General features: G+C 40.5%; 1 protein-coding gene across 6 annotated transcripts in view; it reads right to left on the reverse strand.

Annotated features, from left to right (window-relative positions):
* apc (APC regulator of WNT signaling pathway) overlaps positions 1-23,174 on the reverse strand; it is a 167,092-nt gene that overhangs the window by 104,329 nt on the left and 39,589 nt on the right. The window contains exon 1 of one of the 6 annotated variants that reach the window (XM_048621483.1): positions 14,742-14,816. The exons of 4 other annotated variants lie outside the window; for them this stretch is intronic. The gene's annotated coding sequence lies outside the window, so the exon portion shown is untranslated. Of the gene's footprint in view, positions 1-14,741; positions 14,817-23,174 lie in introns of those variants that run through there. One more of the 6 variants, XM_048621479.1, reaches the window with a different exon arrangement.

Genomic DNA, 23,174 nt, shown 5'->3' on the forward strand with positions numbered 1-23,174 from the left:
CCTTGTTATCTCAGATTCTCCAGCATCTGCAGTTCCTACTATACTTGAAATGAGGAGCCTGCTGAGAACCTGCTGAGCTTTTCCAGCAACTTTGTTTTTGTTCTTGAAATGAGGAAGTTGTGTTGTGTTATGTATAAAGGTTGGGCAGGCTAGGCTTGTTTGCACAGAGTTTACAAGTGTAAGGAGCAAACTCATTGAAACAGATTATCTTGAGGGGTCTTTGACAGGTTGGATGTAAAAGATGTTTCCTTTTGTAAGAGATTCCAGAACTTGAGTTTACCATTTAAAAGTAAGGGGGAACACGACACAGATGAGATGATTTTTTTTTTCTCAGAGGGTCAAGAGTCTTTGAAACATTCTTCCTCAAAAAGATGGTGGAGTAGAATCTTTGAATATTTTAAAGGCAGAGGCAGATAGATTGTTTTTATTTCAGATCTCCAACATCCACAGTGACGTGTTTTTATAATTTGAGCTCTACACTACAATCAGTACGTTAAATCCATACGTAGCAGGATTTATTTCTGAATGCACCCAAAATAATGCCAAGGGGGAATATTTAAATATGCAAGTGCAAACATAGGAAAGTAGTTGGTCACTTTCCATTGGGAGTTGTAATTTTTTAATCCAGTGATTACTAAATTACACATGTGATATCAAAAGAAACTATCAAACGCATTCTGGAAGTGTAAATTGGAATAGTTAACTCAATGCGAACTATGTAAAAAAAAAGGTGAGATAAAGAGGAAGAGATTGATGTGATTGCAAGAAAAAAGAGAAACAAAGAAAGTAACTGGAAGTTAAACTTTAATGGGGCTAATGAGCTACAATTTAACAGCATTTGAAGCGTTATGTCAACTGAGACTTGTTTTTATATTATGTATTACTTTGATTCTAAAATAATTACTAAAGGAAAATTCCCTAGGAAATTTAAAAGTTTTGGAATTGCAGAACTTGCTGTGCTCATGAAAAGTAGGAATGATTTTGAGGGTTACGTCTTGCAAACAATTTTCTACATCATATACTCTGGGTGAGCACTTAGCTAAGGAAAGACATAGGAGGTGATATAGGAGAGAAGACATCTGCCTAACCAACAATACTTTTTTGAAACCATCTTAGCAATCACAGATGACAAAACACCTCCACACTGCAGAAACTCAAAACTATTGATGAAATGTGCTGTCAAACTAGAAAGTCAGTTGGTTAAACATTCAGCGTGTTTAATGTGGTGAAGCATGGGGTAATCAATTTTGGAACGAAGACAGACAAGTCATATACCTTTTAAATGGCAAGAAAATAAGGAGGAATAGAGGGGTTTGGACTTGGTGTACCAAACACACAATGGCAAGGTACAATTTGTAATAAAAATGAAATGTCTGCTGTTGAAGCTGTTTGAGTTATGTCTCAGGGAAGTTAGAATACAAAGAGGATGACGTTTTGCCAGTTGTATACGGCCTTGGTCAGATCCAGCTTTAGTCGATTTTGAGTAGAACACCAGGAAGGAAATAGTGACCTTGGAAAGATCACAGTATCATTTTGGTAGGTCTGTATCAAGGTTGAGAGATTTAATTTTAAAGACATGTTACAAACACATGGGTTATACTCCCTCCAGCTTCAAAGGTTGAGGCATAATCTGATCGAGATGCGTAAATTTTATTCAATGAATAAAGATGCGTTTCCTCTAGTGGGGCAAACAAAAATAAAGGGGTACAACCTTCGAAGTAGAGCTGGGCCATTTAGGAGCCAAATCAGGAAGCATGTTTTCACTTTAAATGTACAAAGATGGAATTCTCATCCCCAGCAGCTGCTGAATGGTGGGCCAATTGACATTTTCAAGACTGAAACTGCTAAGTTTTGTTTTTAAATTAATTGAAAATACCAAGGAATATTGAGCCAAGGCTAATATATGGAGCTGAGGGTGCAGATCAGCTACAATTTAACTCAAATGGTGAAAGCAGCTCCAAGAGCTGAACAGCCACCTTGGTTCCTATTGTGTGCCCTGAAGACATTAACATATCATAGAATCACAGAATCCCTACAGTGTGGAAACAAGCCATTCAGCCCAACTAGTCCACACCGCCCCTCCGAAGAGCACCCTACCCAGACTCATTCCATACCCTACATTTCCCCATGTCTAACCCACCTAACCTAAACACCCCTGGACACTACGGGCAATTTAGCATGGCCAATCCACCTAACCTGCACATCTTTGGACAGTGGGAGGAAACCCACGCAGACACGGGAGAATGTGCAAACTCCACCCAGACAGTCGCCCGAGGCTGGAATCAAACCTGGGTCCCCGGCGCTGTGAGGCAGCAGTGCTAACCAATGAGCCACCATGCCACCCAGAAATACATTTAGAAATTAAAAATAATTAAAAATAAAAATAAATTAAAAATACATTCAGAACAATGGAGTAATAATCAGGTGAGGTACCCTAACATGGCAAAAGATACTTTCAATGTGTCAAACAATTGCATGCCAGAATGCCACAGAATCTAGATTGTATTCAATAATGATTAAAAACGTAAGAAGAACACCGTCGCTGATGTGAAAAATATGAATGTTATTACTTCACGGTCATAGAAAGAGGATGTTAACACATAAAATTCAGTATCCATACTGTTATGGACCAGAGCAAACCCCCTCTCAAAAGTATATCAAGGAGATAGCCCAGACTCTAACAGGTTCAACTAGCAACACCAAACCCCAAATGAAAACAAAACTAAAACCCTGGGTATGTGCAAACCTGACTCAACCCACTAAGGCTTTTGTCTAATTTAGAAAGAAACTTTGCAGCTCAAAGCTGTTAACCCACTGCTTCTGAAGCAAACATTCCGTTACCAGTGTGGCAACATCTCTCTGCAAGAGAAACTGCACAGAACAAATCTCTTTCAAAAGGCACAGTACCATCACAATACAACATTAGTTTCGTCAAAGTGATGAGACATTAAGGGCAGTACAAAACAAAATATTAATAAAAGAATTATTCCCAAAGAAACAATCAGCTTACATTATGTTGAATAGGTATCAAGCTTATTTAAGCATCTAGTAGGTCCCCCAACTGAAATCAGCACTCGGATACACTCAAGAAACAAAATAGCAAAACATTCACTAATGACAACAGTAAAAATATCAGACATATTCTATGACAAATTTAAATATCTAGCCGTGATACAGAAATATATTGACACCAATTATCTTGTCTAATTCATACAAGAATTTAATTAACAAAAAGAGACATCTAAACAATCAATTAGTTCAAAATTAACCCTTAAAATGTAAATTAAACTGCACAACGCTCAATTGAGAACCCTTGAGGCCATGGTGCAGAATATCTCTAAGAACAGAAGTCTAGTGGTGAGAGAGCAAACTTAAATCTAGATTTGGATGGAGGGACATGGAAAAAAAGCCAGGCAGTTCTTTGCAGAATCAGACCTTTTGAATGCCTCCACCACAATCTCAGGCAGTTCATTTCAGAACTTAAGCACTCACTGCATTTAAAAAAAAAAATTCATTTTGCTTTTGTTTGTCAATTATTTTATATCTGTGCCTTCTCATTCTTGATGCTTTCACAAATATGAACAGATTCTCATTATCTGTTCTATCCAGATGTCTCATGATTGAATCCTGCATTAAATCCTTTTCAACTTTCTCTGCACCAACGTAAATAGTCCCAGTGTTTTCAATCTATCTTCATTACTGAAACTCTTCTCTGGACCCATTCTCATGACTCTTTTCTGTACTTTCTCATCCTTCCAGTGCCTGGGACTGGAAGTACTACTCCACCATTACTGAGATCCTATATGCTTCATTAACTGCTCAGAACATCTCAAAACACTACACAACTAACAGGTAATGTTTCAATTGTAGCTTTTTTTTAAACAAAAACAAACAGTAGCCAACATCAGAAAGTAGCGCTCCATAACTGTAAATGAATCAAATGGCCAATTGATGTATCTTTTAGTGTCGATCTCATTTGAAGTTGTGTTGGCCAGGACACACATAAATCACTACTCTCCTTTAAATACTGTAATGGGATATTTCACGTTCACCTAAGCTGTCAGAGCCTTGAGTTGCTTCAAAGACTGTACCTCTGACAATACTGCACTTAAGATTCAGCTAAGATTAACTAGAGTGGTGTATGGACCTAAATTTTTTTGGAGGGGAACAAGACCCAGTTGGGCAACCGAAAGCTTTGAGAAGGAATGACAGCCTGAGAAATAATGAGTTAAACGTAGGACTGTGCAATGTCACATCATCTTTAATATGTTAAAGTGAAGACAAAAATAATAGGATAGACTGTTGCTAGTTTGGGAGAAACTGAGGAATTTTTCAAAGAGGGGTATTAACAAAAAAAAAAAAAAAAAAAAAAAAAAAAACTTTCCTCTGAATTCACTGTCCACCCTAACCATCTGCCTCTATATAAATGCTGCTAATCATATTCATGGTCTGTCCTTTAACCTTTCTATCTCTGGTGCCTCTCTAATCCCTTGCTCTCTACATAGAAGTGTTGACCATTCTCATCTGTCCTTGACCACATGTATTAACATATCCCTTGTAACCCTGCTTCCTGACATGCTTATCTCTGGAAAGAAAACTCTTTCCGGTCACTTCCAACTGCACTTTTCGAATCACAGACATCAATCTATCGGACTTCGTTCATCACAATACTTCTGCAACAAATAACATGTTTAACCATTCCCTCATATATCCTGCCATGGAATATTTACTCTCTGTCACCTCATCCAATAATGCTACATGACCTCCACCTTCACTTCCTCAGTACCAAGGACTGCAGATTGGTATTTTGCACACGATTGACTTACATCACCAGATTGGCTAGATCAGGTAAAGGTTCATTTCTGTGTCAAACATGACCTATTCCAGAATCATCCTGGCACATCTTCTCCACTACCGATCATCCCTGAAATCTTCAGCCATTCAACAAATGCTGCTTTTCTCGATATTTTCTTGACCACCAAGCCAAATCTACTTCCCAAACAGACCCCACATAATTTAAAAACCTTCCATCAAATCTCATCTGAACCTTTTTCCTCTCCTAACTTCTCCAATCTATCTTCATAACTGAAGCTTCTGTTCCCTGAAACTATCTTTGTAAACCTCTTCTGCGCTCTCAAACATGTTCACCCAGAAATGTACACAATCCACAAGCTGAGATGAAACTAGTGACTTGCTTTTGTATCCCAGTAATAATGCTCAAAAGGTTGTATTAGAACACTCTGCCTGTCCCATCACCTTAAATGACTTATATACACAGACACCCAGGGTTGTTCAAAAGCAAGAAACCTGACACACATTGCAAGTGCTGATTACACAGCTGCTTGTTCAAGCAACAGTAGAAGCCTTGTTGTAGACTAACTGGAGCCATGGGGTGGAATTTTGGTTGGCAATAAGTAACTGATTGGTCTGTGGAACAGGGACCAGTTATTGATGACAAAGGCCTACAGCCTGCAAACAACTGTGTAATTGGTGCTCAGGCAGCTGAACAGCTTGGAGGTGTGAATATTTGGCAGAAGCCTTCTGATCAAGGGCAGTTCTACAGTAAAAAGACATTTTGAGCCTTCTTATTTTTCCCTCAGCAGTTGCTGCAAACTGTGGCTCTTAACCAGCCAGCCAGAGACTGTACATGAGAGACAGCAACTCTATCTTCAGTAAGCAAGTGAAGTATCTAGCAAACGATAATCAATGAATAGGATGTCCTGACAAACCAAAACAGGCACCAATGAACTGCCTTGCCAGTCATCCCCTCCACACGTTGTACCCATGTTTCGTTTCTTTTCTATGTCTGTATGTGTGTGTGCGCGCACGCATGTGTGTGGGAGAAAGAAGAGTTTATAAGGGGTTTAGAGTTGTAAATCGATAAGCAATTATAAATCATCGCTTATCTGTAGCCAGAATCTATTTATTTGTAATAAATAAAGTTATGTGTGTTCATTATAGAAAGCTGGTCTGTGCTTTTTGTCTGCCTGGGTCTAAAGGTCAGGTAAATTGGGGAATTTTGCATTCCTTAGAAAATAATCTTTAACTTTTGTGATGGCTCCAGGAACAACAAGGCTCGACTTCCAGCATCTTATTCCAGTTAGGTGTAACAAGAGGAACAGAAGAGCTATGCCATACAGCCAATTAAAATCATGATTGATGTGATTACGTCCTCAACTTAATTTTCTTGCTTGTTTTCCATAGCTGTCAACTTCTTACAGTTCAACCATCTGTCTGTCACAATGACTAAACCTTTACAACTCAAGGAGGTTGAAAATTCCAAAGCTTCCTCTGACCCTCGGAGCAGAAATTCCAATTCTATCCACACCTGAAATGAGACCATCACTACCAGTTTTTGGAATTATGCCTTTAGTTCTAGAATCCCCTACAAAGGAATTCTCAGTATCCACATTGTCATGGCTACTCAAAATCTTATGTTTCAATAAGAATAGGCCTGTCATTCTTTTAAATTCCAACTAGTACAAGTCTAACTTGTGTTTCCTTTCCTTGTAAAACAATCCCTTTAACCAAGGCATCGACTTAGTGAATGTTTGTTTACAAGAGCTCATCCGCTTATCTTAAGATGTTTTCTCAAGAAGCAGCAAATTTTAACAGTTGCAGAGAAAGAAAAAAAAGTGTTGCAAATGAAAGAAACTTAAAACAGCACATTTGAATTACCGTAAGTATGGACAAGCAACAACATATGATCAGAACTCCTAACTGAACTGCCTACTGACAAAAGATGCACACCCACAAAGCCAACTCGCCTTCCTCTCCCTCAGATGCTCAGTGTCCTTCCTCCCCAAAATCTTAGGAACTCAGCCCAATGTACAATTTGACAGGGAGCTGCAAGTGTTCAAAGCAGGGATATATTTTACTTCAAGTATAATATCAGTATCTCTGATTCTTAATTTATTTTTCCTTGCACCTATATTAACTAAAATCTAATTTGAGACACAAACTAGGCTAACTGGCATGACAAGTTGCTTAGTAAAATAAATGTTGTACTCCTCTTTGCCAATAGTTACATCTAGTTTTTAAAACATTAACTGCAGTGACAGAATGATACCTAAATATCTGTCTTTCATCATCAGCTGATCATTATTTCTTGCCATTTCCTCAATGCTTTGCAGCAGGAATTAAGTATCCAAGGCATGTATAAAATGGAATGTTGCATTGTTTTAGTCAACTATTTCACAGTTTTCCTGTTTTGAATTAAAATGGCTCCTATAAATTGAACTGAAAACAAAGTAGATCCAAGAGAAAACCAGCTACAGTTTCCCTATTGCATTTTACAAAGTAAAAATACACAAATAAGTAGGCAAATCATGCCATGTCAACAGTTTTGTCACCAAATCGCAGAGTGGAATCCTGATAAAACAATTACCATTCTCAGTATAGGAGGGGCTCGAACAGTTCATCCACTTCACTAACACCCTCCACCCCCCAACCTTAAGTTCACCTGGACTATCTCCGATACTTCTCTCCCCTTCCTGGACCTCTCTATTCCCATCTCTGGCAACCACCTGGAAACCGATATCCACTTCAAGCCTACTGAGTCTCACAGCTACCTACAGTACACTTCCTCTCACCCACCTTCCCGCAAAAAGGCCATCCCCTATTCCCAATTCCTTCGCCTCTGCCCCCGAGATGAGGCATTCCACTCCCGAACATCCCAGATGTCCTCATTTTTCAAGGACCGCAACTTCCCCTCCACAGTGGTCGAAAACGCTCTCAACCGTGTCTCTCGCATTTCCCGCAACTCATCCCTCACACGCCCTCCCCGCAATAATAACGAAAACAGAATCCCCCTTGTCCTTACATACCACCCCACCAACCTCCGGATTCAACGCATCACCCTCCGACATTTCCGCCATCTGCAATCCGACCCCACTACCAAAGACATTTTTCTCTCCCTACCCTTATCTGCTTTCCGGAGGGACCACTCTCTCCGCGACTCCCTTGTCCGCTCCACACTCCCCAACAGCCCCACCAACCCCGGCACTTTTCCCTGCAACTGCAGCAAGTGCTACACCTGCCCCTACACCTCCTCCCTCACCACCATCCCAGGCCCTAAGAGGACCTTCCACATCAAACGGATGTTCACCTGCACATCTGCTAATGTGGTATACTGTATCCGCTGTTCCTGTTGTGGCCTCCTCCACATCGGGGAAACCAAGCGGAGGCTTGGGGACCGCTTTGTGGAACACCTACGCTCGGTTCGCACCAACCAACTGCACCTCCCAGTCGCGAACCATTTCAACTCCCCCTCCCATTCCTCAGACGACATGTCCATCCTGGGCCTCCTGCAGTGCCACAATGATGCCATCCGAAGGTTGCAGGAACAGCAACTCATATTCCGCTTGGGAACCCTGCAGCCCAACGGTATCAATGTGGATATCACAAGCTTCAAAATCTCCCCTCCCCCGACCGCATCCCAAAACCAGCACAGCTCGTACCCGCCTCCCTAACCTGTCCTCCCACCTATCCACCTCAACCCCCACCCCCATCTCCTACCTACTAGCCTCATCCCGCCCCCTTGACCTGTCCGTCCTCCCTGGACTGACATATCCCCTCCCTAACTCCCCACCTACACTTACCTTTACCGCCTCCTTAACCTGTCTGTCTCCTCTCCACCTATCTGCTCCTTTATCCATCTTCTATCCGCCTCCCCCTTTCTCCCCATTTATTTCAGAACCCCCTTCCCCTCCCCCATTTCTGAAGAAGGGTCCAGACCCGAAACGTCAGCTTTCCTGCTCCTCTGATGCTGCTTGGCCTGCTGTGTTCATCCAGCTCTACACCTTGTTGTCTCAGATTCTCCAGCATCGGCAGTTCCTACTATCTCTGTAACCATTCTCAGTATCTTCTGAAGCTTGTGACTAAATGATACACAAATGGAATAATCTTCAAATTTTTCAACAACTTATTAGATTCAGTGACTAATCAATATAAGCCTCCAAACGGTGAATCCTCAATCGTAAACAAAATTTCTTTATTCAAATATTATCAACCTCCATCATGTAGCTCCACTTGGTGTGAATCAGGAGTCTAATACACGTGTGGACTATCACTCAGAGTTAGGACATGTGTTCCAGAATGACAACTGCTCAATAATTGCTAGAATGGTTCATTTCTTGATAACCTTCACAAACTTGACTTCTTAACCCACTTCATATTGCACTTGCTTTGTCCTGTGGATTAGTGACGCTGCATAGGTATCACTGCTACATCTGAGGCCTCATGAATGGTTTGTCTCCTTGAAGAGTAGAACAAAAAGGCTCAATAAAGAGCAAGTATTGGAGAAGGGAAGAAGCTCTATCGGAACTAAAGACAAACAGAGAAAAATAGAAAAGGAAAGAAATATAGAATATAGAAACATAAAAACAAGAAGGAGCAGGTATTAAGCCCTTCAAATCTGCTCTGCCATTTAATAGGATCATGGCTGATCCTTTCTGTAGATTCTGTAGCCATTATCCTACCATCTCAACTGTTGATGCCTTTGACGTCTAAAAAAATTGTCAATATCTTTATTGAATTTACTCAGTGACTCTGCCTCCACAGCCTTCTGTGGTAGCAAATTCTATAAGTTGATCACCATCTGAGTTAGAAAATATGTGTGACCACCCCTGGTTTCAATTCTCCAACAGGGGGAAACATCCTCCTGCATCTGGTCTGTCCAGCCTGCTAGGATTTTATATGTTTTATAAACCCATGCCAACTATGTTGAATCCTGTCAATACTTTCCAAGTGTGCAGCTGGAGGAATACAGCAGGCTAGGCAGCAGAGGAGCAGGAAAGCTGACGTTTCAGGTCAGGACCTTTCTTCAGAAATGGGGAGGGGGCAGGGAGCTCTGAAATAAATAGAGAGGAGGGGTGGAGCTGGGAAAGGTAGATGGGATGGTGATAGGTGAGTGCATGTAAGCAGTTGTCAGAATTGGTCAGTGAGGTGGGAGTGGCAGATAGGTAGGGAAGATGATGGACAGGTTGTGTCAGGTCAAGGAGGCAGCGATGAGAGGGAGGGTTAGTCATGGGATGAGGCAAGGGATGGAGAGATTTTGAAACTGGTAAAATCCACTTTTAGGCCATCGGGCTGTAGGCTCCCGAGGTGGAATATGAGGTGCTGCTCCTCCAGTTTCCGGGTGGTGTCATTGTGACATTGGAGGTGTCCCAGGATGGACACTTCACCCAGGGATTGGGAGGGGGGAGTTAAAATGTTTCATGATCAGAAGGTATTGTTGTTTGGTCACGTACAGGGCGCTGATGTTCTAAAAAATGGTCTCCGAGTCTCCGCTTAGTCTCACTGATGTAGAGGAGGCCACATCAGGTGCAACAGATGCAGTAGACATTTGGCCTAAACGTGGATTAGCCTAAACTTGGCCACCCCCGTCCTCATCCTGTGACCAACCTTTCCTCGCATCTCCACCTCCTTGACATGACCACCTGTCCATCTTCTCTCCCACCTATCTGCCATTCCTAACCACTGCCTACATACACTCACCTATCACCATCCACCTACTTTTCCCAGCCCCCACTCCTCCTCTGTATTTCTGGGCTCCCCTTTCCCCTCCCCATTTCTGAAGAAGGGTCCCGACCCGAAACGTCAGCTTTCCTGTTGCTCTGATGCGGCCTGGCCTGCCGTGTTCCTCCAGCTCCATACTTTGTCATCTCTGACTCCAGCATCTGCAGTTCTTACTATCTCAATACTTTCCAAAGTATTCTGTTATCACGTCTTTTATAACAGTCTGGTATTCTTGCCATCACTGATGTTTGGATTGAGAGGGGAAGAAAGAAAAGGAGTCATACAGGACTCGATGCATCAGCTCTGTTGCTCTCTCGACAGACACTACCAGACCTCAAGCTTTTCCAGCAGTTTCTCTCATCATTTCAGATTTCCAGAACCTGCAGTATTTTGCTTTTAATTTATGCAAACTATGTTTCCCTGTAAGAAATAAAACCTATTTTAAAAATCTTCTAGGAATAAGTTTACTATATACAGAGTGAATCACTATAATTTCATTCTTTTTGGTCATTCAGGATCAAAGGGGATAGTGAAAACACAACAATTAAGATTGGAGAGGGTGTTAATGTTAAAGGAAAGGGGAAGAAAGATAAAGAAGAGTTTGACATCCAAAAGCTGTTGGAACTTACAATGCTGAAGGATGAAACAGAACTGTGGATAAACACAGCTCTGAAACATAATGAGTCACTTGAAGAAAATGACTGTAACCTACATGTGAACCTCAAGATTTGAGGAAGCCTGCTATCTGTAACCATGGGTGGATCTGAAACTCCAAAGGTTGAAATTTCAGTTGGAACCTATGTGGGATTACTAAGAATTGGCAGCAACTGTTGAGGAAGAGTGATGTGGTTGTGAAAGCAAGTTTTGGTAGGTACCTAATCAAACGGGAGAGGAAATAATCTGCAGGTATATGTTTTAGCGGGCTCAATCCTGTTCTCAAATTCACCACTGAGAAGGAGCAGTCAAATAACATTAGATCAACTGTTTGCACAAAAATAAATCAGCTAATTACTTTGGATTTCCAGAGACTACTGTGCTCTAGGGAACCATGGTTTGATAGGTGTGCTAAAGATGCAAAATAATAACAGCAATCATATTACAAGGCTATTCATATGCTTTTACCATTGGACCAGCTAGTGTATTTAAGTCTAAGTGGAGCATTTCATTGAAAAATTAATATTGGTTCTAAGTATAACGGAGGATTTTTGGTTCAAGTGAAAATTTAATGGAGATGCAATCTATCAGGTTTGTACTTAAAAAGAACTACCATTAAAAGTGGTAAACGGTATTAGGAGACTCATTTGCTTATGATATTTCTCAAATAAATACACTAAATCCTCAGTATCCACGTATCCACAACTTGTGAATTTGCCTATCTATGCCCAAAGGTACGTAGCAACGAAATTCAACACCCACGGCAAAACTCACGTATCTGTGATTTTTAACAGGCTCTTTAAAAGGTACTACCTGCCCTATATCTATTTCCAACATGTTGTGGTTTTACTATCCATTATCTTTTTAATATAGATTACATAACACATAAAATGGCCTCAAAAATAGTATCAGAGACTTAAAGGATATAATCTTAAGTGTAGAATATTGATTCACAGGTAGGTCAGGAAGCAGAATTCAAATATACTCAATTCTGGAACTACAATATGGAGTTAAAAAATATTGCTCCAGCCAAAGGCAGTTCCAGTAAGTGACAAGATACAGGGGTCAAGTTCAAATGCAGTGATTTTTCTAATCTGATGAGACATTAAACTAAGGATCCAGATATCTTCTCTGGTGCAGGATTTCATTACACTATTTTAAAAAGCAAGAGATCTACCTGATACTCTGGTCAATACTGATCCCTCAATTAATATCAGAAAGTGGAATATCTGGTCAGCACCCCAACGAGAGACACCACGCTGTGTGGAAATCGGCTGTACTATTTCCTATATTAGAGCAGTGACTGCACTTTGAAAGTACTTAATTGGCTGTACTTTGGGAAATTCTGGCATCATGAAAGGCCTTACATAAATGCAATTTCACTTTTACTTTCAAACTCAGTGCTTGTTCACAGTACAAGTTTGGAAAGTCTTATTAATCCTGTTTTGCACTCGCAGGTGGTTAGTTAATAATCAAAGTCTTGGAAGACTCTCATGGCCTTAGACAGAAACTTCAAGGCAAGAATCTAAGTTTTAAAAAAAGCAAAGGGACCTTCCTGGAGGGTGAACTGAGGGGAAATGCAACCCCAAAAACTGAAGTAAACTTATGCTTGGACTAACCATTCTTCGAAATACCATAATTGTATTTTGCCAGATCAGTAGTTGGCCTGCACAAAGCCATAATTAATAGCCTTGCCCATAATCTAAATTATAGAATTTCATAGAATATTGGACTAAGTGGCACTCAACTTATTAAAAAGTACATTTTTCAAACAAAAAAAATTTGCAATTGGCATTAAGGCATCAAACCTTAAATCTAGGCTGTGTTATCATAGCTTTGCTGGTGAAGAATTTAGAACATTCTAGTGTCTCAATTTTTTTTTGGGTGGAGGTGGGGCTGTGCTTTCCCTCTTATTGCCATTCTGCTACAAAGTACGCAAGTAAACACGTTAAAGGCAGGATCAGCATTGGTTTAGATTCCTTCCATCGGAGAACATCTTAATCTCGAGCAATAATTAAAAATAGCTACTTGAATATAACGCCATGGCCTGCCATCATCTCTAGAATGATACCTGAGCAATAGGCAGACCCTTCAAGACAGAAGAATTTTTTTTTTTTTTTTTTAAAAAGTGATTCCTTATACGATTTACTCTAAATTGATGTGTTCAATTTATTTTACCCAAATATACTAAAGAAAAACAGTAGGTATTTCACTTACTGCAAGGGTGGAAAATTCAGCTGTTGAGAAAAGTCAACATATAATCAATGACTAAGTTTGTTACAGGGAACCACAACATCTGCACTTCATGATTTGCAGTCACTTCAATTTCTGCAGGTTTTTTTGTGTATTCACGTTATACCAAATACAACTGGGATTCTTAAGTATAAAAGACAAATTAAAACATTGTACATTAAATTTTGGGTGATCCCTTCAACCCAGTTGAGGGCAGGAACCATATCAACATATATAATTTAACCATATACCTTAAATATTCTTGAGCAAAACCAAACACTATTGTAAAATTCTAACATGACACGCTGCAATTCAGCTGTTCATAATCTTTCTTCCACAGGTCTCTGTAAAAATTCTCCATCTTAAAACAGAATCTGAAAATATCTGGGGTTGAAAAGGTGTGCGGAATACACTCAAGCACACAACTGGGTTACTGTAGATTGTGTTATGTTGCTGAAACGAATTGTGGAAAATCCTGTGTTTTTAATGACAGTTCACAAATAATTTAATAAGATTTTCTGAACATTCAGTTCAAAGTGCAGATTCCAGCTGAGCTATTGTATTATTTCATAGAATAAAGATCACAGCAGCTGTTTCCCTTTTCAATAAATCCACTTCATGCTATAATTTACTCAAACATAGCTTCATTTGAGTTCAAATAATGTCATACGCAACATTTTTGTCTTTAATAGGGCTTCCACTGCAACATATTAAACCTGACTTCCAATGTTTTTTAGAACAGCAATGCACCAATATTAGCTCTTACGCAGCTTTTGGAGCTATGATTGCAATCACCCACCATGAGCACTCATTCTGTCACTATAAAGACACAGCAAGGCATCACTAAAACACAAATACCTTATTCTGAGAATAAAACAAAAACAAAATGAGGTACATAACCACCAGATCAATGAAAAGAAACAAATTGCAATTTTATCAATCTCTGCGTCAAAACCTAGTATACACAACTGCAACATAACCTCATAAGCTTTTTTCAAATCAAGAAATCTGCAATAGTTTCTTTATTCCAAACCAGAATAAACCAGGATTTCATTCAGCATTTCATTTAAAATTTTTGGGTTCCATTCTAGTTTCTGGAGACACTGTCTGCTGCTTAAGTACCAATATCAAACCATTTACAGAATACAATGCCCCCTTCTTTCCCAACCCTCCTTTTCAGAGCAGGAAAAGCTGATGTGCACAAAATAAAGCCATATCTGATCTGCTGCAATAACAAACCCGTTTAGGAGTAAATACGAACACAGTAATACAATTATATATGACATTCTGACAATAAAACATAATAATTATAATTTTAAAAATTGTTTTTCACCTACCCCATTTCTGAAGCAGTGTATACCTCCATTTTCCCACCCTTCCTTGTGTTAAAGCACAAGTGAATACAGCCATTCCACTCACGTGATCACTTAATCATCCAATAAGATTGCAGATAATCTCCTTTAGTTCTGGAGGATATTTGCTGGCCTTCATCCAGAAGATTACACAGCTGCTTCCTATAGTCAATTAAATCCCTGTCTGTATGAGTGGTAGAGGCTGCTTGCCATAGCAGATGATTGGCACAAGGCCAATAGGTCCGACAATCTAGAAGGTCACACCTGCTGTCAACAGTGCTTGGAAGCGGCAGCAATTTATAAAACCAAAATCCGAGTGTTCATTTGCTCAAATCAGCTATAAGCAGCTCTCTCTCTCTCATTCGGTAAAACACCTAAATCCAGCCAAATGTTTCTGAATGACAGCCAGAGTTAAAGAATTGTTTCCATGCAGAGAGGTAATTCAGTCCATCGACTCCATGTGGTCTCTCCATGTAGAGCAATCCATTAAGTCCCATTCTTCCACTCTTTCCCTATAGCCACACAAGTTTATTTCCCCTTAGGTGCATATCTAATTTTCTATCCAATATCCTTTTGAAATCATCGATTGGCTCAGCTTCACCAAGTTCATTAACAGCAAATTTCAGGACATTATGACTCACTGCATTTAAAAAATAATTTTCCTGGGAAGGTTCTCATGACAGAGTGATAATGTCCTTACTTCTGAGCCAGGAGGCTCACGTTCAAGTCCCACCTGCTCCGGACGTCCCTCATAACACATCTGAGCAGGTTGACTGGAAAATATCTACAAGGAACTGGAACAATCCCTAGAATTCATTGTCCATGGAAATATTTACAGGGACTGTTATGGCATAGTGGTAGTGTCCCTACCTCTGAACTAAGAGACCCAAGAGCAAGTCCCATCTGCTCCCGAGATGTCTAATAATTTCTCTGAACAGGTTGATTAAAAAAAATGAGGAAGTTTCCTCATTTCCTGCTACCCCTTACTAAACGTAAAATCTGTGTCCTCTAGCTTCTGTAATGGCAACAACTTTAACTTGTCCACCTGGAATACTCTGGGCAGCTTCAGTCCACTTAGCTAAGAAAAGATATTCTAGCATTGGAAACAGTCCACAAAAGTTCATGAGGTTGATCCCAGATATGGAGGGACTGTCTTATGAGGAGATACTGAATGGTTTGGGCCTGTATTCAAAGGTGTTTAGAAGAATAAGGAATGAACTGATTAAAACACACCAGATTCTCAGGGGGCGTGACAGGGCAGATACGGAGATGGATCCATTAGTTGGGGGGGATCATGAGCAAGGGAACAATACCATACACAGCCTTGTACTCAACTTCTTGACCATCACTGGCCACTTCCTACAACTCTGCCAATTCTGAATCCAATTTCCTCTCCCTGAGGGCAGTAAATGTTTGGAAAACTCTACCTCAGAATCTTGTGGAGGCTAGATCAATTAAAGTACTTAAAGAGGACGCAAACAGATTTAAGTACAGGAAATTACAGGCTGGTAAGATTTTAGAGCCCATTATTAAGGATGAGATTGTGAAGTGCTTGAAAGAGCATGGTAAAATAGGGCGCAGTCAGCATGGCTTCATCAAGGCGAGGTCATACCTGACAAATTGGTTAGACTTCTTTGGAGGTGGTAATCAGCAAGTTAGACAAAGGACGGCCAGTGAACATGATCAATTAGGATGTCCAGAAGGCCTCTGACAAGATGCTGCACTGGAGGCTGCTAAGAAAGATAACTGCCCATGCTGTTAGGGGCAAGGTACTGGCACTGACAAGGGAATGGCTGACTGGCAGAAAACAGAGAGTAGGGATAAAAGGGTCTTTTTCAGGATGGCAGCCAGTGAATAGTGGTGTTCCACAGAGGTCAGTGTTGGGAACACAACTATTCATATTGTACACTAATGATCTGGATGAAGGAACTGAGGGCATTGTGTCATTTACAAATGTAGCAGAAATGATAGGTGGAGGGACAGGTAGTGTCGAGGAAGTGGGAAGGCTGAAGATGGATTTGGACATGCTAGGCGAGTGGGCAAAGATGTGGCAGATGGAATACAATGTGGCAAAGTGTGAGGTTATACATTTTGGTAGGAGCAAGTCTGCTCTGCCATTCGATCATGACTGATGTGTTTCTCAACCCCATTCTCCAGTCTCTCCCTGTAACCTTTGATTCCCTTATTAATCAAGAACCTATGTATCTCAAATACACTCAATGACTTGGCCTCCACAACACTCTGCAGCAGTGAGTTCCACAGGCTCACCACACTCTGGCTTAAGAAATTCCTCTTCATCTCAGTTCTAAAAAGTTGTCCCTTCACTCTGAGCCGGTGTCCTCAGGTCCTAGTCTCTCCTACAAATGGAAACATCTTCTCCACCTCCACGCTATCCAGGTCCCTCAGTATCCTTAAATTCTGATCAGAGCCACCCCACCACAGACACCGCAGCAGTCATTCTAAACTCTATCAAGTACGGACCTACAGTCCACAACCACTCCTCATGTGACAAGCCTTTCATCTCCAGGATCATTGTTGTAAACCTCCTCCAATGCTAGCTCATCTTTCCTTTGACATAGGACCCAAAACTGCTCACAAAATGCAGTCTGACCAGAACCTTATACAGCCTCAGCAATACATGTCTGCTCATTTTCTCGCCCTTTTGAAATGAATGCCAAAATTGCATTTGCGTTGTTAACTGTCAACTGAACCTACATGTTAACCTTAAGAGAATCCTGAATGACTCTCAAGTCCCTTTGTGCTGAATAGCATTGCTCAGACCATTGAGTAAAGGTATTGGGACATCATGTTGAGCCTGTGCAAGACGTTGGTGAGGAGTACTCTTCTGGAGTACTGTGTGCAGTTCTGGTTGCCCTGTTGTAAGAGGGATATTTTTAAATTGGAGAGGATTCAGAAAAATCTTATCAGGATGTTGCTAAGAATGGAGGTTTGATTTATAAAAATAGGCTGGATAGGCTGAGATTTTTTGCACTGGAGCGTAGAGGGTTGAGGGGTGACCTTGTAGAGGTTTATAAAATCGTGAGGGGCATAGATAAGATGAATAGCAAAGTTTGTTTTCCCAAAGGTGGGGGATTCAAAACTAGGGGGTACATTTTTAAGGTGAGAGGAGAAAGATTTTAAAAGGACAAGGGGCAACACTGTTACAGAGAATGGTTAATGTGTAGAATGAACTGCTGGAGGAAGTGGTTATAACAGTTTAAAAGATATTTGGATAAGTGCCTAAAAAGGAAAAGGTTTGGAGGTATATGGGCCCAACACAGGCAGGTGTGACTAGTTTTGTTTGGGAACATGATCGACGTGGACTAGTTGGACCGAAGGGTCTATTTCCGTGCTGTATGACTCTATTGTGAATTCATCGTTGAACAACCATACATCTGACCCTACGACGGAGTGAAAATAATTGATTAAGCACCTGAAGATGGTTGGGCCTAGGACACTACCCTGACGAAATCCTACAGAACAGCCAAAATGACTGACCAACAACCAAAACCATTCTCTTTTGCACCAGGTATGACTCTAACCAGTGAAGAGTTTCCCTAATTCCAAATGACCTCAGTTTTGCTGCCATTCGTTAATTCCGCAATTGATCAAATGTAGCCTTAATGTCAATGGCAATCACTCTCACGTCATCTCTAGAATTCGGTTCTTTTGTCCATGTTTAAACCAAATTTACAGGTTAATGAAGTCAGGAGCTGAATGGCCCTGGTGGAACCCAAACTGATAGTCAGTAAGCAGGTTATTGCTGAGCAAGTACTATTTAATACAACTGTTGAGACCCCCATCACTTCACCAATGATCAAGAATAGACAAGCAATGTGGTGAACAGGATTGGTCCTGCTGTGTGTACAGGGCATATCCAGGCTATTTTCCATATCAGGGTGATAGATGCTAGTGTTGTAGCTGTACTGGAGCAGCTTGGTTAGGTCTTCAGGACTGTTGCTCAGAATATTGGCAAGGCCCATAGTCTCTGCAGTATCCAACATCTCCAGCCATTTCTTAACATCATGTGGAGTGAAGTGAATTGGCTAAAGACTGGCACTGACCGGGACCTCTGGAGGAGGCTGAGATATATTACCCACTCATGGTGATTTACACATCCACTAGCTCCACAACTCACTCTACATTCCAAAACGTTGAAACAGGATCAGTCTTCAGTGTCATTAAATATTCCAACACAACAGAGTCAGTACAGTACAGTACAGAGACCGACCTTTTGGTCTAACTTGTCCAAATATCTCCAAACTAAACTAGTCTCAGTTGCCTGCATTTGGCTCATATACCTCTAAACCTTTCCTATTGATGTACCTGTCCAAATGTCTTTAAAAGTTGTAACTGTACTTGCATCTACCACTCCTTCTGGCAATGCATTCCACATACAAATCACCCTGCGTGAAAAAGTTACCCCTCAGGTCCCTGTTAAATCTTTTTCCTCACATCTTAAAATTATACCCTCTAGTTTTGAACTCCCCCACTGTATGCCATTCACTATTTGCTATTCACCCTATCCCCCTCATGATTTTATAAATCTCTGTAAGGTCACCCCTCTACCTCCTACGCTCTAGCCTCTCCTGATAACTCAAACTCTCCAGTACTAATAACATGCTTGTAAATCTTTTCCGTCTCCAATTTAATAATATCCTTCCTATAGCAGGGCGACCAGAACTGTACACAATACTTCAAAAGTGGCCTCAAAGTCCTGTACAACCCCAACATCACATCCCAACTCCTATACTCTAGGGTCTGAGCAATGAGGGCAAGCATGCCAAATGCATTCTTTACCACCCTGTCTGCCTGTCATGCAACTATCAAGGAACTTTCTTATTAATAATCATTACCTTCAATTTCTTGTTCCAACTAGTCACCTAACTATCTAATTCTAGGAGATTTCTTGCATCCTCTTCAGCAAAGACATAGAATAATCATTTTGCTTTTCTATCATTTTTTCTTTCCCCACTATAACCTCTCTTATACTATCTGCCTAAAATGGAGCCACAACTGCCTTAACCAAACACTTCCTTTTTACAGAGATAACAAGGTGCAGAGCTGGATGAACACAGCAGGCCAAGCAGCATCAGAGGAGCAGGAAAGCTGATGTTTCAGGCCTAGACCCTTCTTCAGAAGGAGGGTCTAGACCCGAAACGTCAGCTTTCCTGCTCCTTAGCCTGCTGTGTTCATCCAGCTCTGCACCTGGTTATCTCAGATTCTCCAGCATCTGCAGTTCCTACTGTCTCGGAAACAACTTCCTTTTTACATACTGATTGAAGCTATTACAATCTAATTGCATGTTTTTGTTAATTTATATTTCCATTCTATTCTCCCTTTATCAGTTTCTTGCTCTTCCTTTGCTGTGGTCTTGTTTTTCCCAAAGTTCAAACTTACTTCCATTTCTCGCAACCTTAGAAGCCTTTTCTTTTAATCTTACATAAACCATAAAAACATCTTTTGTTTTCCAGTTACCTAGCTCTTTTGGATGGTTTGTACTTTGACGGAATGTAAATTATGTAATAATTGTTTGAAGATTATCCATTGTCTAGGTACCGTACTGTCAAGTCAAGATGCAGAGTAAAGTCACCAAAGATTTCTGTATTATCCATGCCACATACTTCTTTAATCTCCTGATTAACTTCATGCCCCAGACTACCATTAATGTTTGGCGACCTATACCAATCGCCAACGTTTACTGCCTCTTACTGTTTCTTAGCTCTACCCAGATTCAATATTTGTTCTTCCTAGATTTGAGATCCTCTCTCATGTACTCAGTGCATTGCTTATTAGTATCAGGACAACACCACCTTCTTTCTCATTTTGCCTGTCCTTTCTAAATGTTGAACATTCCTGAATATTCAGTTCCCAATCATGGTTGCGCTGTAGCCATGTTTCGAGAATGGCAATTAGATCATATCTATTTACCTTTATCTATGCTTTTAAAGCAGCTTGCATTCAGGTAGAGCATCCTTTACATTGTACCTTTTGACACTATTCTGCATTCTAAGCTCAGGGGGAATGGTGTTTAAACAAATTTGAAATTTGTCACTAAAGAAGAACAAGAATAAAGTAGTAGGGTGGAGATCCAGGTTGAGGGGGTGAGAAAACATTAGCAGTTTTATCATCAAAAACAGTCCAAGGAGATATCATACAGTGGAGCAAATACAAGATAATCGATATTGATATGGAGTGTATGAATGTAAATGCACAGTATGATAAACAAGGCAAGCCTAAAAGGTATAAGTAGTTATATTGGGTTATATTACAAAGGTCCAGCGCCTTCCATCAGCTATACTTTTACTTGTTATTATGGTTACAGATAGGGACCCAAAAGTTGTTTTTAAGTTACTGGTTAATCTATTCTCAGATGCTCTTGGTATTCCCTTTGTATCACACCCATATGCTTTCGATATTCAACTTAGTTGTCTACTCAATTAAAATATAATGCTTCTCATCAACTTCTACTGTTTCATTTTGATCACCATATCATTAGCCATCTAGCAAGCTCCGTTTTCTAATGGCCTGGGAATGTGCTTGTTTGTCATAGGAAGGAAGGGGAGATGATAGTGTAGTGGTTGTTGCTGGACAAGTAATCCAGTGAATTGGGTAATGTTCTGGGCGCCCAGGTTTGAATCCCAACTCTGTAAATGTTGATATCTTAAAAAGAAAATCTGGAACTACAACCCTAATGATAACCCTGGCTCAACTGTCGTTGAAAACCTACCTCATTCATTTATATTCTATGTAGTTGAAGGGGAGTTACCCTGGATACTGAACATTGGTTCCACACCCTGTAAACAGCAAGTGCTAGAATGGGCTTAGTGATTCCACAACCAATGGATTGGAGGTGGACAATAAAACAACTCAATGGAGGGGAAGGCTCCACAAATATCTCCATCCTCAAATGATTGGTGTGGTCAGTAGATCAGAGCAAAAGATGAGATAGGAGCATTTGCAACAGTCATCAGCCAGAACGATCTATCTCTGCCCATTCTAGAGATTCCCAGCATCATAGATACCATATTCACCTGGTTCGATTCACTTCACAAGATGTCAAGAAACTGCTAAATGCATTGGATACTGCAGAAAACATTTGGGTGATAGAACTGAAGACATGCTGTAGAACTTGCTGTGCTGCTAGCCAAATGGTCTAGAACAGGTGTAACACTGGTAGGTACCAGCTGGTGTGAAAATTGCTCAGGCACATCCTGTGTACTCAATCCGGGACAAAAAATACAGCCAATTACTGCTCCATCAATCTAGTCTTGATCATCAGCGATGGATGGTTTTCTCAACATCACTTGCATAGCATTAAGCTGCATGCTGATGCTTGGTTAAGGTTTTTCAGGGCCGCTCAGTTGCTATATATAGTATATATAATGTTACGATCCCTGTAGAAACCAAAAACTTTTCAAAAAGGAATCCTATAATGTCTATGGAAAGTGCTAGACATTTTGCACTACTTAAAATTTTTACTGTAGCAGACCAACTGAAATCAACATAACTCAATCATGAATTGGTGTTGGGAGGCAGCAATGCAGTGGTATCATCAGTAAACTAATGATCCATAACACCAGGCTACTGATCTGTCGACGTAACTTCAGAACTTGGAGCAGGAGTTGACAATTCAGCCCATCAGGCCAGCTCCACCATTTAATTTGATCATGTATGATCTCATCTCAGCCTCAACTTCACGTTCCCGCCAACCCCACACAATCCTTTAACCCATTACTAATTAAAAATCTGCCTACCTCCTCAAATTTATTCAGTGTCCTAGTGTCCACTGCACTTGGGAGTAGTGAATTTCACAGACTGGTGACCCTTTGAGAGAAGAATTCCTCATCTGTTCTAAATCTTCCACCCTTAGCCTAAAACTATGACCTTTCATTTTACATTGCCCCACAAGGGGAATCATTTGCTTTATGTCTACTTTGCAAATCCCCTTTAGCATCTTGTATATCTCAATTAGATCTTCTCTCATTCTTCTAAACTCAAATGAGTACAGGCCTAAACTGTTCAATCTCTCCTCACTAAATAGAATTTTCATCTCTGGAATTAATCTAGTGAATCTTCTTTGAACTGCCTCATACATATAGATTTGTATCCCACCACGGCAGATGAAATTTGAATTTAATAAAAAATAAACAGACAAAAAGGTGACTAATGGAAACCATATAACCACGGTCAATTGTTGACTGACAGATAAATTGGTGCTTATCCTAGGAATTTTGTGGCACACTACTCACCTTGCCATGACACACTGTTTGTAAGCTTCTGCTGTATGGTATTATTATTGCTGAATTATGCTCCCATGCGCTGCAGCAACATACTCTATTCAGTACCACTTCAGATTTGTCTTGCCCTGCCAGTTCTGAGGCATTGTAAATGTTGCATAAGTTAAGTACTTATTAT

This window comes from Rhincodon typus, chromosome 3, assembly GCF_021869965.1.
Source record: "Rhincodon typus isolate 14 chromosome 3, sRhiTyp1.1, whole genome shotgun sequence".
Classification (NCBI taxonomy): domain Eukaryota; kingdom Metazoa; phylum Chordata; class Chondrichthyes; order Orectolobiformes; family Rhincodontidae; genus Rhincodon; species Rhincodon typus.